General features: G+C 38.7%; 1 long non-coding RNA gene across 1 annotated transcript in view; it reads right to left on the bottom strand.

Annotated features, from left to right (window-relative positions):
• The window catches only part of LOC146545469 (uncharacterized), a 171905-nt gene that overhangs the window by 17005 nt on the left and 140304 nt on the right, over positions 1–14596 (bottom strand). The window contains exons 4-5 of the long non-coding RNA XR_014887016.1: positions 10704–10837; positions 5040–5084 (exon numbers count right to left, since the gene is read on the bottom strand). This is a non-coding gene — a long non-coding RNA (uncharacterized LOC146545469). The remainder of the gene's footprint in view (positions 1–5039; positions 5085–10703; positions 10838–14596) is intronic.

Genomic DNA, 14596 nt, shown 5'->3' with positions numbered 1-14596 from the left:
CCTGCAGAGCAGAGTACATTCATCTTGCCCTCAAAAAGGGTTCCTCTCTTTTTTTATGAGAGTAGAATTGCAAAGAACATCTACATATTGTAATTCAATCTTTCGATTTTAGAGCCAGGTTTGAAAATAATATCCTGTACCTCTAGGAAGTAGGGATAATTCAGTTTCCTAGACATCTGTATCTATACTTGAGGATTCCTACACTAGATACTACATGTTCTAAATGATTCTATTGCCATGGATGAAATAAGACAGACATTGATTGGACAGGTCAGAACATTGCCATTATTCCAACTATTCTGGGTCAGACTGCTGATGAGTATTCAAAAGCAAGAATTACCTATGTAACTGTTTAATTACAGAAGAATTTCATAGACTAACAACATACTCAACATGCTATTAAAGACCAGTCTTTGATAGGACCAAATCATCAGAAGTTAGAGGGATACTGGTGAAGTTCACACACCAAAGCAAGAATGATGCTTAATAAAAGATGCCAGAGTACAATCTATAGATCTTCACTCTGACATACTTTGTGTTTATACAAGTAAAAATGAACATGCAAAATTCACCAATGCTACTGACATAACCAATAGCAGGTCCACTGTTAATACATGCTCTACTTGTTCTATAGCTTCTGCAGAAGACAGGAACAGCTAAGTTTATTACCGAATTTTGAATGTGTGTCCTGGCTTCATAGGAATGTAGAGAAACCTTGCTGAAGTTAATTGTGTATGGCAGGATTAAATTTGGTGCAAAACCAAACTTTCACCTAGCGTCTGTATTAAAAATATTACTGCAGAGGGAAAAATAGGAATGTTTTTAACAACATTTATAGGACAAGTAGAGGTCTGAAAAGGAATGGAAAATGGCAAAAGTTTTTCATAAAATAAGAATTGTCCCTCCTTCACAGGCCTGGATTGTTTGCATGTGTGGTACAAAAATGTGTAATGGAAACCTGGGAAACAAAGAAAGCTTTTCAGGCTGAGGATTCCAGCTGTTAGCAGACTGTGGAAGTGAAAACAAACTTTATTCAATGCCTGCAGATGCTTCCAAATTTTCACAGTTCTAAAACTTAAATTCATTTACCTAATCAATATTAAGTACCTAAGGGAAAATGTGTTGCCCATTAGATACAGTTTACGTGGTGAAGAAAACAAAGGACTTAAACATTTTCAAGCAGAAGGAGCTGGTGGCTCAGAGGCAGCAGCAGATGAAAACAATGACTGGAGACATTCCATGCTATAATGATAAATGAACATTCATTTCTAAGTTTCACTGATGCAACTCCACTGGCTTTATGGAGTGCAGTGTAGCTCAAATGTAATTTACTACTATGCCTGATCATCTCTCAATAAGGACAAATTCTTTTCATGGTCACGTGCTTCTATAAATAATGCTAAGTCAAAGAAGAAGGGGCTTTGGGGTCTTTTGCCTGACACCTGTGAAGCACACAACAATTTCCACAAAAGGAACTCTAGGAAGAAGTACTTGTAGGGACGACATAAGGCTGCACTGCAGGAGAGGCTGAGTAAGAAGCAGTGGGTGCAGAAGCATATTTGTCTTGTAAAGACTATTTTTGTGCTATTTCAAAACCCCGTGTAAGATGTGATTCATTGGTGCCAAGGCCCTATCTTTAAACAAATGTCCTTTAGACTTTGACTTTGGTGGGTCAGGATAAAATCTTGTATCTACAGGACTAATAGCTGACAAAACACTATCAAAAGTGTGCATTAAAATTTTTGAAAAAAAGAATTGTATATATAGTCTGAAACTGAAGCATATGGATTTTCTGTTTTTCAGACAGGCAGTGACTGTCATTTCACAGGCAATAACTTCACATTCTCATACAGAATCAAAACTACTAAGTATTCTTCTAGTAAGGCATCTTTTTGTATGACAAGTAGCCATATTTTGGCTGGGGTGCTCCATACCTGATTATTGCATTGAATCTGCTGCAATTTCTATGCTGAAGATTACTATCATTTTTCCCAAGCAAGACTTTTATCCTTGAAGCGCTCCAGTTCATGGAAACAAAGCAGGAAAAATCCCCTTGCTGAATTACAACCGAGGGCAGACGAAGCTTTAGTGCTAAAAGAGGCATAAACAAACCACACTTCAACCCTACCATGCTAGGCTACATCATGGAAGGGAGAACATCCCTTCCTCTCTACACTGTCACAGGATGACATCAGCCCAGAGTAGCTGATAGAAGTATGGGAGCAGTGGCAGACCCACTCTGAATTTGGCAAAGGTGGAGAGAAACTGTGAGACATTGCAATTTATGAGTTATTTAAGTTGCTCCTATTACAGTGATCGGTGGGAAACTTACAATTTATATGATGACTTCTGAGAAAGCCTAAGCACTGTATAGTTAAAGCCTCTGAAGAAGAGCAGTTCTTTGGGGAAACAAACGAATATTAAAAAGAATCCAGAAGTTTTAGTGTGATCCACATGAGATGGTTCATGATCAAAGAAATAATATTATTAAAGGCACACTTAGTCTATTGTTATACAAAGTTTAATTTACAGTTTTCTAATTTTCTTCACGTTTATAAGAAAAGAATTCAATTCACCAACATTTGCATTCAAAATTTAAATAAAAATTATCCAACTAAATACGAAACTTTGGTAAAATGTATCTTTCAGAAGACAATGGACAAAAAGTTGTCAATGCTGTAATGTGTCATAGAGGATTCAAGGCAGATTAGATGAGGTCAGAGAAATAAAAGCAAAGTGTTATATTGTATACGTAGAAGCAGATTGATGTGCCTCATTTTTTAATGATGGCGTAAGCCATCTTCCAGTATATGGTGGAAATGAAACAGGTTAAAATTTATGTTAACACTCTACACAAGGTCCCTCTGGCTATGAAAAAGCCTATAAGGAATAGGATTTAACTCATTTAACTTTTAATGTTTTCTAATAATGTCTCTATCACACCTGGACAAGAAACAAAGCTTTAAGGCTTCGTAGAGAAGGTTTTTTTGCTTGTTTTTGCTTTTTGATTTGTGTTTGTACCAAATCCAGAATGCTCATAAGTGAGGCTTCTGCCATCAAATCTACTTCTCCCAGTAATGAGCATATCAACATGTAACCAACTTTTGACCCCCCAAATCCTTAGTTCCAGCATTAGTCCCAGACCTCTTCACACAATCCATACGTGTGTGCACGCAATAATCTCTATATAATAAAAGTTACATGCATCATTGAACTCGTGAAATCTTTCCGTTTTGAAACTTTCTGAACAACAATCAACAAGAGAACAACAACAACAAAGCTCCTGTCCTTCTGTTCATGTGACCTGCAGTACATATGCCTGAGTAACCCCCTACCTGCCATCAGCAACATCTGATGTGAACTTACTTTTACTTTAATGGGATCTTTAATGAAGATAGCCAGGAACTGAAAATCCTGCTACAAGTTAAGATAGCAATATACTTCGCTCATTTTACCACTCCAGATGCTGATTTCTTTCTCACCTCAAATGGCCCTTCTTACATCTCATCTTCTCACACACTCTCCAACTCCTATGCATTTTTTTGTCATTATTTAATATCATTTTAGAGTGTTACTAGCTCTAAACCCTTCCTTCCTCACAAATCTGCATTTTCTTAATGCTTCACTGTCCAGAGTTGGCACAATTATTTCAAAATGATCTACTTTTCAGATGATTCCCAGATCATTCCCAGACTGTGAGACAGCCTGTTTATGTGATGGAAAGTACCAGAAGTAACCTTATACTGATATGTTAATTGTTTGCGTGGGTGACAAAAGAAAATACATTTGACTTTTACACTCTGCATTTACCCATCCTTCTGTCTGATGGTATCACCCTTGGCTTCCCTTACTCTTTCAGAAGCACCATCACTCTGCTTATCTCTCAAGTTCACTTCTTTGCTCCTGTACAGGCCACCTTACCTTCCTGAAGGCCTCCAGCATAGTAAGCTAAAAGCTAAGCAGAAGGCATACTTGTAATCAAGACACAACAACTGTAAGAAAGGAACGGAGTGATGACACTGAATGGAGAGTGAATTAATGCCGGGAAAAATGAGGGAAGAGAAACATGGTAGGAGACTAAGGGATTTATGCACTTAGAAGAAATAAGCCACCATTATCCAGCAGCCAGGCACCTAACAGTACTTGTAACTGCCTGTGTCCTGGTCCATTTGTTCTATATTGCAACTTGCTCACTCAACATTTGCTTCCAAGTCTATTAAGGTCTGTGAGACAAGAACAATTTATCAACTTGTGAAAAGGACCTTTCGAGACTGTTGTGATGTTTTGTCCAGAAAGACAGGCCCTGGAACTATTCCTTTTGAAGTGAATGGGGATTGTCCCACAGCTTTTTTGCTGAAGATTTTGTTACTGTGTGTCTGAAGAAAGTGTTTTCCCAGTTTTCCTTTGTGGTTTTGACAAGCACACTTCACTCTTCACTTGGAACTGCTCCTCCTTTTATTTGCTATTATTTTCAAGGCTAAATTTAGTTTCCTCTGCTATTACTTTTCAGAGACTTAAGTGATTAATAATCAGTCTCCACTTCGTCTGTAACTCCTTGTTTATGGAGGTTAGTAAGGAGTATACCTCACAAAGCAAGATACTGCATTAGAGTATCACAAAGACATGAGAAAGATTAGAGATATATAATGGAAATAGGGAAACTCGTCCTGATGTGGAGCAAAATTGCTATCAGTAGAATTTCTGTACTGAATGTGTCTTTCTGGGAATATTTAAAACAACAACAACAACAACAACAACAACAAAAGGAATTGACAGAACCCAGACTCTTCTATAGAGCAACTAAGGATATTTCTAGGAGTTTGCCCATGAACACTGCTGACATTCACTTAAATGTATTTCTCTGTGGACTCAGCCACCAGAAATCTTTCTTTGGTTTGTATTTTAGCTCTTATTTTCAGCGCTCAGATCTTTTTAGCCTGTATTTTCCAGCTCAGAAGCAATGTTTCAGAAATTGTTTTCTAAAAGATAATGTTACGAATTGAAACAATGTTAGATTTTGCACGGTTGAGTGCTCTTACCTCCCAGTGAGCTGTTTTGTTTTTCTCCAGCCTTCTAATGATATCCTATTGCAAAGAAACAAAAGCATCAAAGACAGTCAGAGGCTACCTGAGAGAATAAACTAAACCATAAAATAACTGGCTAAATGAAAACAGGCAAATCTATTTCTGGATATATGCTTTCTGGACCACCTCTGAAATGTGCTCATTTTTGAGAACAGCTCCTTGCACAGAGGGAGAAAAAGAAATAAAATTCAGTTTGCAGTTGGGGGGAGGGCAAAGTCAAGTCACTAGTAAAGGAAATTCTTCACAGCAATACTGGGGGAACAGAATTTCCAGCTGCTGTGAGCCAAATTGAAGGAAAAAAGCCTCAAAGTAAGAAAAAAACAAAACAAAACAGAACAAAAACCAACCAACTCAAAAGCGAAAAAAAGAGCAGAAGTCCAAGAATTCTTTCTTCAGGTCAATTTTGTCAGTTCTGTGCTATCAACTGGGATGGAAGCACTGTCAGAAATGTTCAGTGATTTAACTAGCTTTCTAAACTTCCCTGACACAAGTGTTACGACCAAGATGTTATGACACAAAAGGAGGCCCAAAAGTAATCCTCTGTTTGTGGCACTGAGAAAGCTCTGCCCTCCTAGGCTTCTATGGACTGGCGCTGCAGACAAACATGTGCTTAGATGTTTAGCAGCAGCACTGCACCTTTCTGACATCAGCTTTCACAGGAAGATTTTAGAAAAATGAGTTTCAGTGCTCCATTTTAACGCGCCTGAGGTAAGATCACATTTTTGTTTGAAGCCATGAGTAGGAAGCAGCATGTACAATGCTCTCACAGCACATCGGTGGCTGTCTGGCAATCCTTTTGCTCTTTATAAGCAACAGTCATAAGCTGTCCCATGAAATTCAGTAAGCGCTGTGATATTCAAAAGAAAAATAGAAAACCGGGCAATGAGTGAGTCTCATTTTCTGATTCTCAGTAGCTTGCAGTCGGGCTGAAATATTTAGGTTCCAATTACTGCAGAGGAAGGTTAAAATCCTTTCCCTTCCAGAAATGAAACAATAATAATCCTTGGTTTTAATATATGGAAATAATTAGCTCAATTTTATTTTCATCAAGCCTAATTTTAAGAAGTGTGATGCTGGAAGGAGACTTGAAAATTAGTCTGCACTGTGCAGAGCTGTGATAATACACTTGTATCTATGTGAGGCCCTGACTAGACTTGGGTGTGTCTGAAGCTAGGCTCATAAATCCATACTTAGACAGTTAAATAAGTGGCCTGATTTTCAAAAAAGCTTATGACCAAGCTTCTCCAGCTGATTCCAATAAAACGTGTGTGTATGCCTGTGTGCGTTTGATACTTCAGAAATCAAACCACATATTTAGATGCTTAAATCTAGGCATCTAAGGTTTGAAAACGTTGCCAGTAATAATTCTCCTGGCTTGACGACTGAGACAATACAGAGTGGATTCTAAATACAGGTGCTTTCACAGAAGAATAAGCTTCGTGAGCAGAGGGACCTGATGTAACTATTGTTTTTCCAGTTCTTTCCAAAATAGTTAGGGAACTGTGTTTTTGAAACATCAGTGCTGCCTTTCCTACACCTGAGCAAACAGCCCGTAGGAAAGCTATCACAGAGATTTCCCTGGCTCCCTGGTTGATCCTCCTGATCAATGTTTAATAAAACCAATAATAACACATTGCTTTACATGAATAACATGCAACAACAGAAATTGTTCCCTTAAACTGTTTTTCTGATAATCACGTTTGAAGGGAATAACCCATCAAAAAATGCACCTATTCATACAGTCATACCTTCTTCAGTTTCAAGTAGAAATACCAGGCTTCCATTTTCAGTGAGGTTACATGTTTTAATAAAAATTCACAGACTGCAAGCTATACTTCTGCGGAATGTCTGTCTTTCTGTTCTTTTGGAAAATAATTCAGCTGTAACCCAAATCTCAAAGCCATCCTTGAGCTGGCTGGCAAAAGTTAAATGTACTCAACAACCATTAGTTAGTAGTAATGTCTATCTGAGTGTTTCAGAACAATTTACAACTGAAGTGAGGAACACGTCTGTTTGATAGAGATAAAAAAGAAGGTGGTGAACTCGGTAATTCTCGCACACTACTTCTCTATGTATAAAATGACCTGCTTATTTCTACGAGTCACTTGAGCTTTGGGATAATGGAAAACATTGTTCTTCAGGTTAAAAACCTGTTGTGTTCAAGAGGTTTCCTTGGCAGAACCTGCCAAACATCGACCAGCTCCCCATCGCGGCCTTCACATTTCAAGGTAATTTCAGTTAAAAAAAAATAAATAGCAGGACTGTATAGAAGAACTGTAGTTATGTTACGGTTAGAAAACTTCTAGTTTTATTATTAAAAAAAGTCTTCCAAGAAAAATAACAAACATTTCTAATATTATACTTACAGAATTATTCCATTGGAAAAATTATGTGAAATCCAAGCACAGGTATCCAACAACAGCTGGAATCAAACTTACCACAGAAGGCATTTAAACTAAGAGGCCGGTGTCTGCAAAGCTCATGTTTCTTTGATTTCCTCTAGGGAGAATGATGTTGGTGAGATGTAGGCCAACATTTGCCTCAGCTCCAGCTTACTCCTTGTTCCCTTTACAATCTCTTCTCTATGATACATTTTTCTGACTATATCCACTTACAAAACAGAGGGGGTTGTGTCTGCTGGAGTATGCACAGACAATTGTCATGGTAAGGTGAGGATGTTGCATGAGGTCAGGGTCCAACTTTCTGCCAGTAGCGCTCACAAGTACTTAGTTCTTGAGAAGCACTGGGCACCCCATGCTCAATACAATCTTTAAGAGACATTCAGAATATTATCATAGGGAAGATATTACTGTCTCTACTCCTTTCACAAATGCATAGGGGAACTGACGTGTTGTGCTAAGAGACAACTTGCCGAAGGCCATACATGGGTGGCAAATTGGATGTTGGATGTGCTAACTCCTGCCATATGTCCTTGTTCTCACAAACTAGTCAAACGGGGCCACACAGCTTCTCCCAGTGTAAGCAATACATCTTAAGCAAAAAGAAAAACAACATGCAAAGCAGCCAGGAAGGTAATGAGTAATATTTAGAAAGTTGTTATGAAAACAGTCTTTCTGAAATCAAAGCACTCGAAGGAGTACAGAAAGAATAATCGTATTTGTGTTTTTAACATTTTCAGCTTCTGGCAGGGCATTTGTCTTCCTAAATGGTAAGCAGCAAGAAGTCTGTAACTCCTTCCTATAGAGCCAAATGGCTGGGCAGCCTGGGAGGGTCCTTGTGGCAGGGAAAATGGTATCCTCTAGGAGCTGCAGTAGCTGAGGCAGGAGAGTGGGAAACAGGGACAAATGTCTCACACTGGAAGCATGAGATTTGTCACATTTGCATGTGGTGGGCCTGCTACACTCTGTTTCACTGTACTGCTACAGAGTAAGGGTTGTACAAAGCACAGTAAGGCAGAAAACCAAAGCCTTTTATTAATACCAGAGGATGCTTCAGCACCTCTTGCTGCCCTGAGGTGTTAAGGCATACCGACACAGACATTTTTACTTCTCACATCCTGGGCCATGTGTCTCGGGAAGTGCAACAAAGAAATATACAAGAATTCAAATTGCACTGTAAATGACGCTCACTGTGTGGACACACGAAAGAAATTTTCACAAAGCAAACTAAAGAGGAAGTTACATGTGCATTTTGCACGTGGACTAAAGCCTGAGACAAGACTTCTGGGGAAGACTTTAATCCTTCAAGACTTACAGATGTGTCTCACCTTACAAATGAGAGTACTTTCTGAGAGTCAACTGGATCAAATGAAATCAATATGATTTTTTTGTAGGATTGGTCCTTGTTCAGTAAGTTCTCTAAGTAAGTGAAGTGAGATTTTTATTGTTGGTCCAATCTAAGTAATCTGTTGGAGCACATAAGACTTAAAACTGTGTGTGAAATTATCCAAAATCACAATAAATTAACTTGCTGAGAATCAAAATCGTAACTTCTAGATTATACATTTCCACTTCGTTCTGAGATTAAATTTGTAATGTATGTTACTCCTATGCTTGTATACTGAATGAAGGTTTTCCTTCAAGAAATGCCACTTGTCTACTGAGACTGTTTAGATAGGAGACATACTTTTTTCTGCTACAACTAGACTCTGGTTTTGGACAGTATGTTAGGAAGTTAATTAAATAGCACATTATGTACTTCAACATACTGTCCCAATTTTTGTAGGTTAGTTGCTCAGCTACTTGGAGAAACAGCTGCAGATCTTCTTTAAAAGGAAAAAAAAAAAAAGGAGGAACCCATATGGTATGCCAGACAATAGTACACCATTAGCAAAACATGTCATGTTTTCCTAAAATAAAACCTGAACAATTACAACAAAGGGAAGGTGTTTGTTTACTGTTAGGAACTAAGTGTTTGGTTTTTTTTCAAGAGATGTTTTTAAAGATTTAAACATGAAACAGGCAGAATATGATTTCAGCATCTTTTGGAAACAATGCTAGCAGGCAGACATGGCAAAAGGGAAAATACTTCTGAGCTAGGTGACATCAGATTAGAAAAATTCTTCATGCTGTAATAAAAATTCTCTCTAGCGTCCAAGTAGTAAGAATGGACTTTCTGAAAAATAATTCATAAATTACATGAACTGCAGAAAGAAATCCGTGAAATAAATAGAAAGCAATGCAGCATCAAACAAATGAATGTACTAATCATGTAAGGCCTAGACTCAATGTCTTCTCTCCCGATGTTCCCCTTTCCCTGACAGAACTTAAAACACATAACCATCCCTGCTGCAGATAGTTTCTGTATTATAGATTGCTTGGAAAATATGACTATGCTGGCAACGTATTAAGTGAAAGCTTGCCCCATCCTGATGCTCTTCACTAAGCATCTGGTTTTGGTCACTTTTTGGGTGCAGGATCCTGGGCTAGCTAGAGTATGGCTCAATCCAATCTGATACAGCCATTTTTCTCTCCATATATAATTAGCTCCAAAATGCAAAATGTCATTAGAAAGGTAAAAAAGAAAACAACAAAAAAAATCCACAACCATCTTTTAAGGCTGAAAAGAATTCTGCAACTGTTCAAATGACAGTGAAAAAATGGAGACAGAGGAAGGGATATGTTGGATATTGTAGACAGGAGAGATGTTTCAGAGCTTTGATGTTCTTCCTCTATCTCGTATTTTTAAAACTGATGGTCAGTAGTCCACTGAGGCTCTGGACTCCCTGTATTAATGAAGGCTCAGGCTACTCTGAAGCCTCAAGAAAAACTCAAGGCACTCTGAAGTTAACCATCTGCCTTTTTGGAGGCAGAACAGCAACTGCGTGGGCCAAATATTGACTGATTATGTACACAGGAAAAACTATAACTGTAAAAAGACCATAAGTTGCTGATACAATAGACCTGGTGTATTGTTTCTAAGTATGGATACTCTGAAAGTCTGTAGAGCAGCTATTTCACCTTAAAGTGGAATTTAGAAAGGACTTTCAGCTGTAAAGATGTAACCACATGTGCTTACTTACAGTGTCTTCATAGGTATAACTACATGAAAGAGTGGTCTAAAATTCAGGTCCTCCTGAAACCAGCAGTAGAACTGTGGCTTTCTCAAGGGAGAGAAGAGTGGCTCTCCAGAATCTAGTCCATCATTTGGTACTCTTACCTGATAATGTCAGTGTACTCAAAGGGGCAGCATGGATTCCTTTTCTCTGCTCACAAGTCTCAAATTCTGCCTACTGCTTGTGCCCGCGGTGTTCCTTTGCATGCAGTTTACAGTCAGTATCTCAGCTATGCCATCTGTAAAATGGAGATGAGAGACTCATCTTGTGAAACATTCAGAGATCAGTTCATAAAAGGTTCCAAATAAGAAATAGATTTATATATTTTTTCTAATAAATAACACTACCCTTGGGTCCATGAGAATGGCATACTGCTGCAATACAGAGCCTCTTTATCTCTAGAATGATGCAATATAATTAATTTTTTCACTGTTTTCTTTAATTACACTTTTGACAAACTTCAGGAGTTAAGCTTTCCTGGCCCCCTTCTATACTGAAAACACAATGCAAAAGCCTGAATGGTTTCCTTTTCTCTTTCTACCCCTTCCCTCTGCCCTCTCTCCCCTCCTGACCTCCCATTTTGCTAAAAAAAAAAAATAGTGGATTAGGTAAGAAAGGGTCAGATACATCTGGTGTTCCAGAAAGAGAGATATTTCTCATCATGTCAAAACCAGACTTCGCACAACAGATCACTGCTGGGCAAAAGAGACAATTTTAAACTAATCATCTAAATTCACAGTGGAAAAGCTTTCAATGGAAAGAAAATAAAATTCAACAAGGAACAAGCCGGCTCATTTCTAAAGACAGAACAGAGGCAGAATGCGACAATACAGCTGAGTTTTTGTTGTATTTTAGGACCTGATCTCTGCTGAAATATTTGAGGCAACTGTAATGGTAGATGTTTAACTCATCAAAGAGCCAGGTGCTGCAATAAGCAGTAAGTTTCTAATGTCACAAATGTTCACAATCTTTTCAAGTTCAATATCTCTGTGTAAAATCCCTGTTTCATCATTATACAGGCTTCTGGTTATCCTTTCTGTTGCACTAATGAGACTAAAACTAGGTAGGGCTTCCCAGCTCCAAAGGATGTCATTTTGATGACAGGAAACTGAAGACCCTAGCACTGATCTTACTGGTTTTATCCAAGACAACCTCTGATTGGGAATTCAGAGCAGGGAATGAGAGGGGAAAATGGCCTGCTGTATTCAATGAGCTAGGCTGAGATCACTGCACTATAGTAAAGTAGAATCTTAGTATCATCCTTGTAGTCAATATCGAACAATGTTTATCCTTCAACCTGACCACATTACTCAGCAGAATTCATCCTCTCCCTCTGACCTCTCAGATAACTTTTATTTTAAAAAGATCTATGGAATATGCAATACTACCTATCTCTAAGACAGCAGTCCCTCCATCTCATATCTCTTGGTACTACATGGAAAAGCACTGTGGGAAAAACACTGAGGAGAAACCATCAAGATGGTTTTAGACTTTAGACTGTCTATGAATACTTATAAATGGTCTCCACCAGAACAAAAATACTGGTTCTTAAATATATTTTAAAAAAATAAAATAGAAAAGTAAGGCTCATGACAGCGTCCTTTGTCCTGTATGTGTGGCTTCTGTGGCACAGAGTGGACTTAGAGGTGACACTGGTGAGGATTGGCCTTGATCTTTGATGACTGTGGGAAGGGATCAAGCAGGGCTGACCCATCTACAGGGCCATGGACCTAGACCTGGGACCTCATCACAAAGGACACGGTTGGTGAGGGCTGGCTGTGTCTGGTTCTGCTTACCCTCACCAGCCCTGATTCTGACCCTGACTCACTGGCTCATATTCCTAGCTTGGCCCTGTACCTGCCTTGTCATTACATGGTGCCCAGTGCCCTAGACCGGGGCTGCCCTCTGGCCTATCCTGCTCTCTGGCAAGGAGCAGAAGGATGGGCCCTGGCTAGAGGGATCTAGTCCTGCTGCCACTCCTGGCATCCCCGCCTTTAGGAAGAAGTTGAGCATTGTGGTTCTGCAACAATGAATTGCAGATATTTCACCTTGCTTTGGAAAGAGGACGAAGATGGCAAAACAACAACAACAACAACAACAACAAAAAACAACAACAAAAGAACCCACAAACACAACTAACATCCTATGGGAAAATCTTGCTTTGATCAGATTGATATCTCTGGATCTTTTCTTTTTGACAAAATTATCACAATTATTTACATTTACATTTAATTTATAATTAAAAACAACCCCTAGTGAGTACTTTCAGATCACAATTCCACAAACATGGGTTCATTCCCATTTATTTCAGTAACTAGGATGCCTCTTTCTGTATCACAAGGATATTAGGGTGAGATCCAGGTAAGACATCAGTAGATTTTCACTTAATACTTAAGTATTATGTGTCTGAATTACACAGCAGCTGACAATATTCAACAGGTACAAGACAAAAGACAGTGCAAGCCTTGCTGGAAAACAAAAGACAGGGCAGAGTCCACAGACAAGCTAAAGGGAAAATCTATGGTGTTCCAAAGAAATGCCCAAATACAAAAATCCATTATTCTTTTAACTGTAGTTGGGCAAACTGGAATATATTGGAAACATTGACCAACTCTTAAACACTGCTCTACTCATAACTATGAAATGAAAAAAACAACTAACTCTTTATAAAATGATTAAGGTCATTCTTTGTTGGAATAGTAGATGCCAAAGAAAAACAGTCAGAAAGGTTGACTTCCAGAAACACTAGCAAAAAGATATCATATTTAGAAGCTGGTCTCTGTTAAAAAGTTGGAAATAAAAGTACTGTTTTGAACTGAGTACAGCTTTTCTCAAACTTTTGACAGATGTGACTGGGTTACTGCTGCAAGACAACTATTATTTAGAGGCTTAATAAAGGAGACATTATCTAACATATTCTACAGTTGAGTTTCACAACAAACAGAAGCAGATATAGGTCTCTAAATGACAGACACTGCAGGTCAGACGTTGTGTGGTAACAGCCCCCAGGGAATGGGCTGAATATTTATCTGTGTGGAAGACTGTCTGTGTGTCCTACCACAACTGAAGTAGAAATGTAGATGCGCAGTTCTTTTGCCTGTGGAGGGAATTACTGCTGGAGACAGATGAATTGTTAGTTAATACAGGGCCCCTGACTTGTCCTGATGTAGCAAAGGGAGAGCTTTGCTGGCACACTGGCCTTCCTCTGCAATGATTCAGACTCACATCTTCACACTGGTGGGCAAACCTCCCATGCTTCTGTTGTGAGTTTAGAGATCCATCAGATTATTTTGAATTAGTGAAATTTTTCTTCTTGCAATTTAAACGTTTGTTCACTTTTCCCTCAGGGGAAGTTCAATGTGAAATAGAACATGTTCTTTTTCTAGCTAAACAAAAACATATTCCTGGTAGCACTGAATGACTAACATACCTAAAAGATAAGCAGGTACAAATGGTCTTTTTGGCCACACAGTCTGTGCACACACACACTGACACACTTTCAGGCCTCCTCAGGTTTGGACACAGGTATAGAGAGGACAGAAGAGAGGCAAGAGGAGAGGGAATGAGAATTAGGATAGCTGTTAGGTTATCAAGTGAATATTAAGTTGGAGAGCTATATGGGGTATTTACACTGGGGAATTACCATTTCTCCAGCCTGCTCCATCCTCCTCCCTTCTATCACTGAGTTTGGTTCTCTTCTCCCTTTTCCAGCTTGTTTGCTCAACATACTTAATTTCTCATTGTATTTCTCATTGTATCCCATGTCTATCTACATGATCTTACAGCACTTGATATGAGTTAAGAGCTGCATGAAAATCTCTCCATAGTTTATGTTTCATACTGCATGCAGGTAGCATCTATTAATATCTTAACACATTGAAAGGAAAGCTATGCCGGTGGCACACCCCATGGTTTGGCTGGTTTCAGTACATACAAAACATTTCACTACATTTATCCTCTATTTCTGTTTTTCCAATGAGAAATGTGAACCCAGTAA

The sequence above is a fragment of the Meleagris gallopavo genome, chromosome 1, assembly GCF_905368555.1.
Source record: "Meleagris gallopavo chromosome 1, MGAL_WU_HG_1.1, whole genome shotgun sequence".
Taxonomy (NCBI): domain Eukaryota; kingdom Metazoa; phylum Chordata; class Aves; order Galliformes; family Phasianidae; genus Meleagris; species Meleagris gallopavo.
The sequence above is the reverse complement of the archived record's forward strand: the minus strand, read 5'-3'. Positions and strand labels throughout refer to the sequence as shown.